The sequence below is a fragment of the Electrona antarctica genome (assembly GCF_951216825.1).
Source record: "Electrona antarctica genome assembly, chromosome: 16".
Taxonomy (NCBI): domain Eukaryota; kingdom Metazoa; phylum Chordata; class Actinopteri; order Myctophiformes; family Myctophidae; genus Electrona; species Electrona antarctica.
Genome location: NC_136797.1, coordinates 36,443,393 through 36,456,999, shown reverse-complemented (window position 1 = coordinate 36,456,999; position 13,607 = coordinate 36,443,393). Strand labels below are relative to the sequence as shown.

Below are 13,607 nucleotides of genomic sequence, written 5' to 3'. Positions count from 1 at the left end.
TCTGTCTGTCTGTCTGTCTGTCTGTCTGTCTGTCTGTCTGTCTGTCTGTCTTTCTGTCCGTCTGTCCGACTGTCTTGCAACTGTGAATGAATGCAATGTATGTTGTAGTTGTTTTTAATGTTTTGTGTTTTGTAGCCTAATATGTTTTGTGGGACTCCAGTAAGACTAGCTGACTGCCATGGCATCAGCTATGGGATCCTTTTCAAATAAGCAAATAAACACATGGTACAATATGAAGTGCACTGCTAGCCTATAGTAAATCAGTGTTACATACATAATTGAAGAAATCTTGGAGACTTGGCATTCAGTATAATTGTATGGGTCAATTATGATCAAAAGAAGAACGTTATTATATGTTTTTATCTTCTTCTGCCCTGTAAAGCACTTTGCGTTGCATTTTATGAAAGGTGCTATATAAATAAAGTGTATTATTATTATTATTATTAAAATTATGTGTAAAACAGGGGGGAAGTGCCATAAGGAAAATTAAGTCTGTAGACGCCTTATCAGACGACGTCATACTGATAAGAAACAGCATGCGCGCATAAGGGCTGCAGAAGAACACCACCTCTCATAAGATGCAATGGAAAAGTTCTAACTGCACTCTAAAAAATGCCCCATCAAACTTTCAGATGCTGTTTTTCTCCCAGTGTGGAGGAAGAATGATTAGGATTTTTATTGTGATCTCTCGCCCTTGAAATATATATTCCTTGGTTTCTGTTGTGTTTGAACAATAATAGCAATTCAAAACAGTCCTCAAAACCACACCTCCAGTCGCTGTGACTGTGGCTCAAGAGGTAGAGCAGGTCGTCCAATGATCCATGGGTCGGCGGTTCGAATCCCGGCTCCTCCTGGCTACATGTCGAAGTGTCCTTGGGCAAGACACTGAACCCCAAATTGCTCCCGATGTGCTGGTTGGTACCTTGCATGGCTTCCGCCGCAATCGGTGTATGAATGTGTGTGTGAATGGGTGAATGTAATGCACAATCTAGGCGCTATATAAATGCACCATTTACCATTTAACGGGAGGTGCGCTCATGATAAAGGCAGCAGTGCCGGTTTGTCCACGGCTGCACGCGCACCTGCAGCCCATCAAGTATAATTTATGCTTCGTCCCGCGATGTTGTCGCGCACGCAGACCTCGTTCACGCTCACAACAGTCGCATCTGTGATGCGATGTGAGCTTGTATATCAGCTGTTCTCTGTGCGCAACACTGTTGGGCTTTGAAGTATAAATGTCTCCTAGGGTGCATCTCACTAGCCAACTCACAAGAGGAGGTTGAATGGACTGAAACGACTGAAACCAGCGCTCCCCAAAACAACAGGTTTGGAGATCTGTTGGGAATTAATTACATGAAACAGTCACCCGTGTGCCCAGTCCCAATGTTTGTAAACAAATAATTGGTCTCTCTCTCTCTCTAGAGAGAGAAACATATGTTTACACGCGCGCGCGCGCACACACACACACACACACACACACACACACACACACACTAGCCTACGCACTGTGTTTGTTACAAGCTCAGTTTAAGTAAAAAGATTCAAACAACTCGTGATGTAAAATGTCTTGACATGGACGTCCAGACAGTAGAGTCGACTCGTCAGTAGTATAAAGTTTTACCAGGATGGTGAAACAGAAGTCCTCCATTCTAACTCAGGTGAGTTTCTTCTGCAGGTGTTTAAGCTATAATTAGCTGCTTAGCATTAAAGGAATTGATTGAATTGCGTGTAATTTCACTTTGATGCTCCTTGGTAAAGCAGCAATAAGTTAGTTCGGAAGAAGCGTTGAATTTGACATTGTTGTTTTGTGTGATGTGATATGAAGTTAATAGTATATGTTATTGAGCTCTGTTTGATTGTGATGCTGAGATCATGAGATGCAGGCCTAGATTAAGTAGTGTAAAGTAACTTGAGAACTTTGACTTTAGTGGAGTATTTCTTGCTATTTGGACACGTGGTGATCTAGCCCCTTTCGGCACCCTTGGTTAGCTTTTCTGAATTTTGGACGTTGCTACCCTAGGGTCCCTCGTAGCTTATTCCACCTAGACTGGCTAATAAGCCAGACCGAATCAACCGTTGGCAATTTTTTTTTTGCCTTTTTATGCATGGGCTTTTGATATAAAAACACACAAATGAGAATTTTACCTTTTTTCTTGGCATCCATTGTTGTATTTTTCGTATTTTTCATTTCACTGTGTACCTTAAGAGTAAAGGTGGTTGCACACTGAACGCGTTTTACGGAAAACCGCTGGAGAAACGCTGCTAAAAATCCGAAAAACGCGCTCTGTGTGCAGGGACCTTAATTGTGTAGATGACTCACAGGCCTTAGTTATCCATAGTTGAGTTAATTGACTTACCAAACTGATTGGGATATGGTGGTTTGCCTCACCTGCTATGGTGAAGAGAGTTACATTTGGCTTGAGGCACTGGTGTAAATATAGCTAAGTAGTACATTTAAGGTGGTTGCACACTGGACGCGTTTTTCGGAAAACCGATGGAAAAACACAGCTAAAAATCAGAAAACGCGTCCGGTGTGCAGGGACCTTTACTCAAGTAGCCTAGGCTACTTAAGTACAGTACCCAGATGATTTGAATTAAATATTTTGGAAAACAGTCATGGAAGGGGGAACCTTCTGAGAGCTTCATAAGTAAGTAAGTAGCCTTGCCATGAGGCCCATAGGGCAGGAGCCTATCTCCTGTTTCTGTAGCGTGAGGCAGCTTGATGTACAAGTACACCCCCTGGACATGACGCTAGTATGTCTCAAGGCGGACACTCTAACCACAAGGCCACTGAGCTTCATGGTTAAAGACTTAAAAATCTCAAATTGGGCCTTCCAAGACCTCACAGACACACAAGTGTGGTGAAATGTCACCCAATTATGCCAGATTTAGGTCCAAAATAATTTCTTTCTAACCCTTCAAAATACACATTGTTTACGTGTTTTGTTTATTTTTGTACACTTTTGTTTTGTTTTGTTTTGTTTTAAAAGGAAAATGATGCCTGGTACCCTTGTCTGGAATCATCCTTGAAACAACAGAGAGAGGTACAGATTTGGCTCCCTGCCTCTCTCCATCTTCCTGGTTCGGAGTCATCCTTGGAGCGACAGCGGTAGGGTGAGTAGCGGGCAATGATGGTGTAGGCCCTTCTAATGCACGCTATCTTACAAACCCACATCATTAGGCCCATCACGATTATGACTTGAATTGTTGCTTGAATAAATTAAAAATTAACAATTTAATTGCATCGTACTAACGTCATGAATAAAACTTTTTCTGACTTTGGCTTTGTAAACAAGTGTGTGTGTGTGTGTGTGTGTGTGTGTGTGTGTGTGTGTGTGTGTGTGTGTGTGTGTGTGTGTGTGTGTGTGTGTGTGTGTGTGTGTGTGTGTGTGTGTGTGTGTGTGTGTGTGTGTGTGTCATTCAATGAAACAAATTTAATTTCTTCAAGACAATCTACAAATTTCATTCCTTCAAGACAATTGACGATTTTCATTTCGAAGAAGAAGAACAAGACCACATTTTGAATCATCAATTTCTAACCAATGGAGCAATTATTTGTGATTTCTCGCCCACCTTTGGAGTCGCATCTTGGCATGTGTGAAAATTGGGGATTTCATGAAAAATAAGTTAAATAAGTCCTTGGCAGTGGTTGGTGGTTGAGTGAATGATGCCTCAACTACAGTATATGATCAATCTAGTTTTGATGAGAAATACTCACCAGTGACAATCATATTGTTTACTTCGAGTCTTCATGCCCCCAATGTCTCAAGACCTTTGGTAGAGCTACTCTGTGATCTCCCCCCACTGCCACCGGGACACCCGATCCGGATCACGGCTCTAATGTAACACCCAGGACTTGAACCTGGGTCTCCCACGGGGGAAACCAAACATACCGCTCAGCCAAAAGGAGACATCAATTATTTCTTGATGAAACTCAAGATAACAAGACAGTGTGGTGTCATCAGTCATCAATGACATCAGTGCTACTGTGATGTCGGTCATCTCCATATTTAGGCAAAGTTTCAGCCAAATCCGACCTTGATTTACCTTCAGTATAAACTTTAAGTTCTAAGAATTAAAACCATGGCCTATATTGGCAGCATTTGCCCGACAGACGCATGCACTCTCTCTCTCCCAGACGAGTTGACTCAAAATACTCAATGTCACTGGGCGTGCAGCTGTGACATACTACCCCTGGGCCTGGCCCATAGAGTATTAAAAAGGATAGAGAGCGATAGTCAAAGAATCGCTCTCTATCCAAAATCCAAAGAAATCAAGGGATTCGTTCAAAGGGTCCCATAGGAGATGTTATTGTGAAGGGGAGAGTCCGTGCTGCTGGAAGAGCTCCCCCACGGCTGCATGGATCTTCTCTGATAGGTCAGTACTGACGGGGCAGGTGCTGGCAGTTCACTGACTGTCCATGGCATCTACTTTGGCTGTTTGTTCCCGTCGGTTGTTGGATAGCTGGTTGGGCTGGGGCAACAGTATCTTGGCTGGCTGTTGTTGGTAAGTGCCTGCTGTGCCTGAGGGGCGCTGCTTACTTTGGCTCTTTTGCTCTGGCACTGATAAAGAACAATTGTCATTTTGCCCATATGGATGTGTGCCCACAGAACATCCACCACTGCTCCCTGACATTCTAGTAGACCATTTTCCAGACCGATGATGCACTCATACTGGATATCCGCCAGCCCAAAATTATGGTGCAGCATTTTATCGTCCAATAATTTGGACGATAACACTGCAGCTGTGCTTGCAAGCTCCTGTCACAGTCTGAATCCGCGTTACCATGGGTGAGACTCCCGGAGAGCACCGTAGATATGGTACATAGTGGCCATCGGACAGAATTCCTCTACGGACCCTGGTGAGAGAAGATCCTGTGTCGATATATGCCTGAACTTGTTGTTTTGCAGCTTGCAGTCGAGTGATAGATATCGGCCTATCTGACTGCCTCAACGCATTCTGCTTGTCTTTACATGAGCTGGAACAGTCCCTGAAGTATTGACCTGAAACGTATTGCCTCTTGCTTCTGGAGTTGATCAGGACAGAGCGCTTGAAGCGCTTATCCTTCCAATGCCCACACAAGGTGGGCAGCCGCTTCGTTGTCAGACCAGCCAATGAGTTGAGATGCTATTTCAACCTGGATGTTGATAGACACTGTTGGTGCGAGCCACCAGCGTAGCGGGGGAGTCATGGGTGTCGCCGGGGACCCAAGCACTGAAAGAGCAACTCGTCAGTAAAACAGGAGGGTGAGGTCTGGGAAAAGCCAGTAAAAGCTGTGGTAGGGAAATACTCCTATACAGTCTCCTTGGCAGTGAAACTTGGGTGGATCTTGAGGATGTATTTTTTTAATGCAGAGCCGTTACTGCTACTGTAGAGCTTGCAGTGGAGCCTTCTGGCCAGTAGAAGCCAGCATCTCCAGCGCCATTTTATTGGGTGAACTATAACAGTTTTGACCTGTGGGTACATTCCAAAAATGTAAAATTTATGCAAGGAGGTTGTACTATTGTACCAAAATACTGTGTGCGCTCTGTTTGGAGAGCAGATATTTACAGGTCAGTTGACCTGGCAGAAAAAGCTCTTTCTGTAGTGGCTTTGTGACGAGAGCTGATGTTTGCCTGAACGCAGCGCAAACAGTCCAACAAACAATTGCTGGGATGACGGGGTCCTTCAAAATCCTTTTAGCTGTGCTCTCTCGGGCACCTCCTGGTGTGCCGCGGGGCCCCGCAAGTGGTGCACAACAGGCAATATTGTACAGTACTCTGTTTGGGGCAGTGGGTGGGTGGGGTTAGGGTGGTTTGAGACATAATTATTTCAGAAAAACAAAATCCTTCTGAAACGCAACTGTATTTAGTATATGATATGTTAGAACTGACAAAACATGTTGGTGATGATATTGTTTCGGTCTATTCAGAATGTCGCATAAGGCAGTTACAGCACTAAAGCCTATAAATTAGAAAATATCTTAGCAAAATAGGATTCCTCTTTTTATTTCCCCCATCACTGTGTTTTCTGATTGGAGTCAAAATGATGCATGACTTCATTTGCATGATTTGTAGATTGGACATATAATTAGAAAGCGCTGTTCTCTGCACCAGTAACAATCATCCTTCTCTTCATTATGGTTTAGTCCTCTTTTTTTCATTTATTTAGCATTCGCTAAATAAGCCATGCTTCTCAAAGTGGAGACCCCTTGAGGGGATTCCAGGTAGCCTGGTTAACCAAGGGTTTTCAAGGGGGAGTGGTTAACCAGGCTTGTTTCCAAGGGGGTCCCCACCCCACCCCCAGCTAAATTATTTATTGTTCGGAACCAAATGGACCCTTGCAGGTCTGTAACTCTCATTTGTATCCTTATGGGTGTGTACGCACACACACACACGCACACACGCATGCACGTGCGTAGGTACAAATGGACTCCACTTGTACACTCTCAGAGTTAAATTAACATACAATGCAGTAAAGAAAAACATCAAAATGGGGTGGGCTAATGGAAATCAAACTGGGGTATCCTTGAAATAAAACATGAAAAAATAAACGTTGAGGAGGATCATGGGTTTATGCAGTGAGACAATTCTGTTTACAATATTTTCTTTGCCTCACAACATGGATTATTACTGTACAGACGTTGGTCTTGGCGAGCACTGGTGTCATAATTATGTCGCTAGAGAGATCAGCTTCATATTTATGAGGTTAATAATAATTGTGATGCATACCGGAGGATATCTGCTAATTAACTGGAATCATACTGTTACTGTAGCTATACCTCTCTTTTTTTGTTGCATTAAGCCTCTGTGGTCTGCTGATTCGCTGCTCTGAGAAAGAAAGCCGACTCAGTATACTTTATCAATTCTGAGGTAAGGGAGCACCTGGTAATATAGCACATTTCTCATGAGGCTTTACACGTATTAAACTGTGACAAAATAAAAGGATACCCTGTACAATGTGATGGAACCTATGGAATTATGTAAAATCTCACACATTACAGTTGTGACAATTTCAAGTCAGTTTTCTGTAAATGTACAATGGGCTGTGCATGGGTGGGGGTGATGCATATGTTTCTTTTGTTGTTTTTACAATTGGCTGGCTAACTTCTAACCCCCCCCTCACATTGTGTTGCAATGTGTCACGTTGTGAGCTTGTAGATCAACTATTTTCACTGTGCAAGATCGTCGAACAAGTATATACAGTAACAGTATACTGTATCATCATATGCATGAATGAATGAATGTTAAATGCCCAATTATTTCTTTTGCATTGAACTTGTAAATTAAAGGTTCAATATGCACACTCTTTATCATATAGTGCTCTTTGGAGGAGAAAATAAACTGGATGAAAGCTGAACAGAACAAAGAAAAAGCACCTCTCGGCAAAGCAGTCAAACGACTTTGAAGTTATCCAACAGGTCCTCGAGAGACCGACTTTGATGTTCATACGTTTTCTCTCAAACAGCGTTAAATTCCCATGAAAATAATTGTCAGAAAATGTTCTTGGGCACCTTGTGTGGAAACACAGTCATGAACCTTCTTACTGTTTTGCAAGCTGTCAATGTACACAGATACAGCTATGGGTTTCCTGTGTGCACCCCTGGGGCAGGGTGTCTAAATGTTCCATTCTAAAGTTTTGAATAATATTATATACCTTACTTTGGTTTGTTTGGACTATTTTTGCATTTGTATTCCGACAGTTTGAAAACACAGAACCTGATTAGCTATTTAGAGGTTCCTTGACATGAAAAGGTTTGAGGCTTTGAGCACCACTGCAAATACGTTTTTCAGAAAACTGTTAGCATTTAGAAGACATTCTTTCTTTACTGTGTGTGTGTGTGTGTGTGTGTGTGTGTGTGTGTGTGTGTGTGTGTGTGTGTGTGTGTGTGTGTGTGTGTGTGTGTGTGTGTGTGTGTGTGTGTGTGTGTGTGTGTGTGTGTGTGTGTGTGTGTGTGTGTGTGTGTGTGTGTGTGTGTGTGTGTGTGTGAGAGAAATCAAATCCATGTTCCTTCTGTTCATTAACCATGTCCCCATTTCTGTTGAAAGAAAAGGTATACATACCGGTAGGCCTACTGTAATGTATCATTGTTTATCCATAGCACAGTTCAGTAAATGATAAAAATCCATCCAGTAGCACTAGCACGTTCCATGCAAGCCTTTTCTGGTTTTGTGATGTTAAATTGATGTCATATGTATGTGATGTTGGTAAAGCGCCCCTCACTTCACACGGGTGTGATTTTTATTTTGTATTTATTAATACATTCATCTTACAGTGTTGTGTTGTGCCAATTATTTGGGGGCCCACTTGCAATATCCCAGTGGGCCCCATGGGAATGGCTGCAGTTTGGCCGGTGGCTTTATAAGCTGCTTGTTTTACACATACTCAATTTGACCAGTGATGTGATGTCAGTCATGTCTGATTGACTGTAACATCCTCCTTTTGTTGTGAGTGTGTTAAAGTGAAACATCGCCACATAATAAAGTGAACTCGCTATAGCAGCCATAAGCTCAATGACTCGTGCAGCATTGCTGTATAGCTTGGCTGTTTGCTCTCTCAGTATGCAGGGACAGTTGTATTTGCTTTCATATGCCTATTATGCAAGCTTGTTGATGCCTCCAGACACAGTTATTTTCTGCCTCTCCCTTCATTTCCAGTGGGTGCCCGCCAGTGATGTTGCAATGAATTGCGTGAACCAACTTTTGACCCTTGATGTTTCTTTCACGGGGGCTTAAAATAGGCCCGGTGTTCCTCCACAGCCCTTTTTGCATAATTTATACTTTGTCGTGTGATGGTGTCAGGCGCCGGAGACAGCCGATCTGCAAGCTCTGCTACCACCTGAAGTTGTAGATTACCCATTTTCAATTGCCTGATACCAAATCGCATGGAAAAACTGTCTTTTATATTCCCTCGCTGCTCTTCGGCCTTGACGGGGATAAGTCTGGATAACTAGTGACGACCTCAAGACCATCCACCTGCTATACTACAGCAGCAGCTACTGTATGTCTAAAGCCATGCACTTTCTTTTTTGCTTCGTCGCTTGACGGCGGTGTTGTTTGCAGAACATCTGTTATTTTTGGTGAGCGTCACGATAATGCGACAAAACCTATATGAGGCTTTACTGTGACAAAACTGCTGCCTCGCTTCCTCTCAATCTGAAGCTTTCCTCTCTTTTGTGTTCCAGCCCCCTTCAATAGTGCTGCACCGCTGCTGACTAAATACTTACCTGCCTCGGCCCAACCTCCATCTCTCTCTCTGTCTCATGCTCTCCCGTCTCTCACACACCCTCTCTCTTGCTCACTCCCTTTCTCATATATCTCCTTCCCTTTCTCCTCGCCCCCCCCCCCTCTCTCGCACGCGCGCACACACACACGCACACCTGGCGGACCAGGAAAATCCTCCTCGCCGTCTATTTACTACTTGTGGGGACATCTGTCCCTCACAAGTGTAGTAATGCACGCACGTGTCGCACGCACGCAACCATGCACACTCCTTTTCTCCCTGGGTTCTTTGTAGCGCACTGCAGGCTGGCTCAGATCCTCCGTGCTCTGCTCTCTGGGTAAACGTGCTCCAGTCTGTCATCAGGATTACAGGCCGTGCTGTAGCGGATTAATGACTGACAACTCTACACTCCTCACAGCAGCACGGAGGCAATATGTACCTCGTTGTGTAGGAGAAGAAAGAACTGTGGGAGAGAGACTGCACTGTATTGGTGAGAGAACAATTATGTGTCTGTGTGAAGTGTTAATACGTGCTCCCATTTCCGATGTAGGGTGCTTTTAATGGCGTGGCTAGCCATCTATAAGAGGGTCGGCCGGTGTGTTTGGGCTTGAAACTTGTCATGAGTAGGCCCATAGGTCAGGAGCCTATCTTTCTGTAGCATGAGGTGGCTTGATGTACAAGTACACCCCCTGGACATGACTCTAGTATGTCACATGTGGTACAAAGTACACCCCCTGGACATGACGCTAGTACAGTATGTCACATGATGTACAAGTACACCCCCTAGAATTACACTTTCACATGAGCTACACAGTACACCCCCTGGACATGATGCTAGTATGTCGTATAGGGACTTAACCCAGTCCAACCCTTGATGCTGAGTGCCAAGCAGGGAGGCATCAGGTGCCATTTGTATAGTCTCCCAAATCTCAGGGCAGACTCTCTAATCATAAGGCTGCACTGATCTGAGCAACCCAACATCATGATGATATGATGGCGTCCTCTGACTCCTCCGGTGACGTTCAGGACTAGGCCAGATCCCAGCCCATAATGGGGATGATCTTTTCCAGGACGTCTTCACCAGTTGAAATAATATAGATTATTCTGGGCCAGATCTGACTAGTTATGATATGACTTAAGTTGATCTGGCCTCGATCGGACTCTCTCTGATTCATCCCGTCCTAGTGGGCAGAATTTATGTTGGTTGAAATCAGGTATCAGATATTCTGGGCCAGATCTGACTGGTCTTGGTTTGATTTGATCTGGCCCCAATTGAGACGTCACTAATTTGCCCTGCAGGTCCTGACCGTGCTTGCTGGGAGCTTTCACGCCTTATGCTTAACCCATTCAGGCCTGACGTCGAAATTTTAAAAAAGTTTTCTAAATCATGACAATTTTCGGAAAGATTTGAGGCACATTTTAACGATTTTTCAAAAATAGCAGACCTACAAGTTCATAGCGCGCCACTCGGTGGCGCGCTATGAGCTTGTAGATCTGCTATTTTTCAATAGCTAAATTATAACAATGTTTAAAACACCAAAACGGGTTCCCGCCCCAAAATGGGTTAATGGTTAATGTGGTTAAACGCTAACGTGACATGGATGCGTTCCAGGTCTCAATGGATTAACCTGCAGAAAAAGCAACACAAATGATAGAGCTTACGCAAAAACAGATTTCACCCACATCTTTAAACCTGTAAGCAAATAAAGACAGTCATTCTAGATAATAGATCAGTCGTTCTCAAAGTGGGGTCTGGGGACCCTCAGGGGTCCTTGGGTGGGTTCCAGGAGGTCCCCAGCAAAATGTGTTAATAACAGCATCACTATCATTTTATCCCCTTATCCACAAAATATATCAATTTGGGGGTCCTGGACTTGAAAAGGTTTGAGAGCCACCATGACATCATAGAATAGATGACTTCACAGGCTGGCCACGTGAGGTCTGAGATCCACATAATGAAGCCATGCCGTTCCTATAATGGATCCCAGAGTACACATGGCCACACACACACCTGTGTTTTCCACATTTGCACCTCATTGGAGCGTGAGGTGCAGTTCATTTTGAGAGCCCTGAGACCTCTGTTGAGCTGTATTTGGCACGCACGCACGCACGCACGCACGCACGCACGCACGCACGCACGCACGCACAAAGCGAAAGAGAAAAGTTGGCAGCGACAGTGCGGCTGCCCAAATGCTCAGCCAAGTGCACTATCTCTGGACACTCAGGCCAGGGGCACTTTTCTGAAAACATGTACAGAGAGAGATCACCCTCCGGAACATTTGAGAGTGTGTATGTACTGTTCAGCCTGATGAGACAGCCTGGAACATCAATACTCCAATAACTGTTCCGCAAACCAACGAAACAATCAGCTGCCTTCCTCCCCGATGCTTTGTTCTTAGTGCAGTGGTTGTGTAAATGGAAATAAAAGACATGGTGGGCCAACAACGACACTCTCCTCACTCTGAGCCTCAAATCCTCTAAAATAAAAGACATGGTGGGCCAACAACGACACTCTCCTCACTCTGAGCCTCAAATCCTCTAAAATAAAAGACATGGTGGGCCAACAACGACACTCTTCTCACTCTGAGCCTCAAATCCTCTAAAATAAAAGACATGGTGGGCCAACAACGACACTCTTCTCACTCTGAGCCTCAAATCCTCTAAAATAAAAGACATGGTGGGCCAACAACGACACTCTTCTCACTCTGAGCCTCAAATCCTCTAAAATAAAAGACATGGTGGGCCAACAACGACACTCTTCTCACTCTGAGCCTCATCCTCTAAAATAAAAGACATGGTGGGCCAACAACGACACTCTTCTCACTCTGAGCCTCAAATCCTCTAAAATAAAAGACATGGTGGGCCAACAACGACACTCTTCTCACTCTGAGCCTCATCCTCTAAAATAAAAGACATGGTGGGCCAACAACGACACTCTTCTCACTCTGAGCCTCAAATCCTCTAAAGCACTGATTTTCAACATCAGGTCTTGGGTCACTCAATTGTTTTGCTTAAGTAAAAGTCTCAATACTGCAATGTAGAACTATACTCCGTTACAAGTAAAAGTACAAAAAGTCCGGAATTCAAAATGGACTTGAGTAAAAGTACAAAAGTATTGGCATCAAAATGTACTTAAAGTACCAAAAGTAGAAAGTACTCACTATGCATAATGTCCCATTTCAAGTTCTCAAGTGTACACAAATATTTAGAAAATAGTCAAAATGTATAGCCAAAGTGTTTGCCTCTGAGATTTAGTGGAGTAGAAGTAAAAGTATTGGACATACTCAAGTAAAACTGTACAGTACTGAAGTAAATGTACTTAGTTACTTTCCACCACTGAAAAGTGGGCTGTGTGTCTGAGCAGCAGCCGTATGAGAGCCAAGATGCTCTGCATGCATGCCCTCCTTGTGTCGCATAATCTAAACACACGCACGCATGCATGCACGCATGCACACACACACGACAGGCTCTGATATCGGACGTGGCTTCCCTGTGGAAGTGGAACAGCATGTGACCGGTCTATGACGTCAGTCATGTCAGTACTGTTATGTCAGTCTTTGTGTCTTGTTGAGACGTATTTTTCAAGAAGGGGGCCCTGTCCAAAATAGCAGCGATACAAAAAGCTGCAGCAACAACATAAAACAAACAAGCAACAAGTTATATCTCAATATTTGAGCAACGTTTCAGCACAAATCGTGTGTGTGTGTGTGTGTGTGTGTGTGTGTGTGTGTGTGTGTGTGTGTGTGTGTGTGTGTGTGTGTGTGTGTGTGTGTGTGTGTGTGTGTGTGTGTGTGTGTGTGTGTGTGTGTGTGTGTGTGTGTGTGTGTGTGTGTGTGTGTGTGTGTGTGTGTGTGTGTGTGTGTGTGGCACACACTCTTTATATACTTCATATAATAGACTTTAAGACATGGCTAAGTCTTAAAGCACGTTTCCTAGTGTAAATGACTCATTATTAACCTTCTAAATTCAGAGAACCGCCTGAAGCCGCAATGACAGAATGACACAAAGCAGTTGTGGTAAAATAATTTTATAGAGCAGTAATCCATATCTGAAATAAAGCATCCAAGCAGAATAGCTCTGACATGTACAGAACTAAACTCTCTTACCGTACGTCTCATTTATTATAATATATTTTATTATATAATCTCTCAGCTCGTGTGTGTGTGTGTGTGTGTGCGTGTGCGTGTGTGTGTGTGTGTGTGTGTGTGTGTGTGTGTGTGTGTACTGTATGTGCAGTAGTAGCATTTTATCAATTATATTAAAAGTTTTGAATATGGGTCATAATTGATTTATTTTAAATATATCTTGTGACATATAAAAGCTGGTGTTCTGACCCTCATTCGTCCATTAGTGAAGATGAATCCTCTCAATCTCTCTCTGTATCTTTGTCTTCATACTCCGTGTAT

At 43.7% G+C, this 13,607-nt stretch overlaps 1 protein-coding gene across 2 annotated transcripts in view; it reads left to right on the top strand.

The window, feature by feature from the left end:
* The first annotated feature begins 1,297 nt into the window (after nt 1-1,297).
* Nucleotides 1,298-13,607, top strand: part of LOC306939773 (BCL2/adenovirus E1B 19 kDa protein-interacting protein 3) — an 81,385-nt gene continuing 69,075 nt past the window's right edge. The window contains exons 1-2 of one of the 2 annotated variants that reach the window (XM_079524464.1): nt 1,298-1,658; nt 2,991-3,109. The gene's annotated coding sequence lies outside the window, so the exon portion shown is untranslated. Of the gene's footprint in view, nt 1,659-2,990; nt 3,115-13,607 lie in introns of both variants that reach the window. The other variant, XM_079524463.1, reaches the window with a different exon arrangement.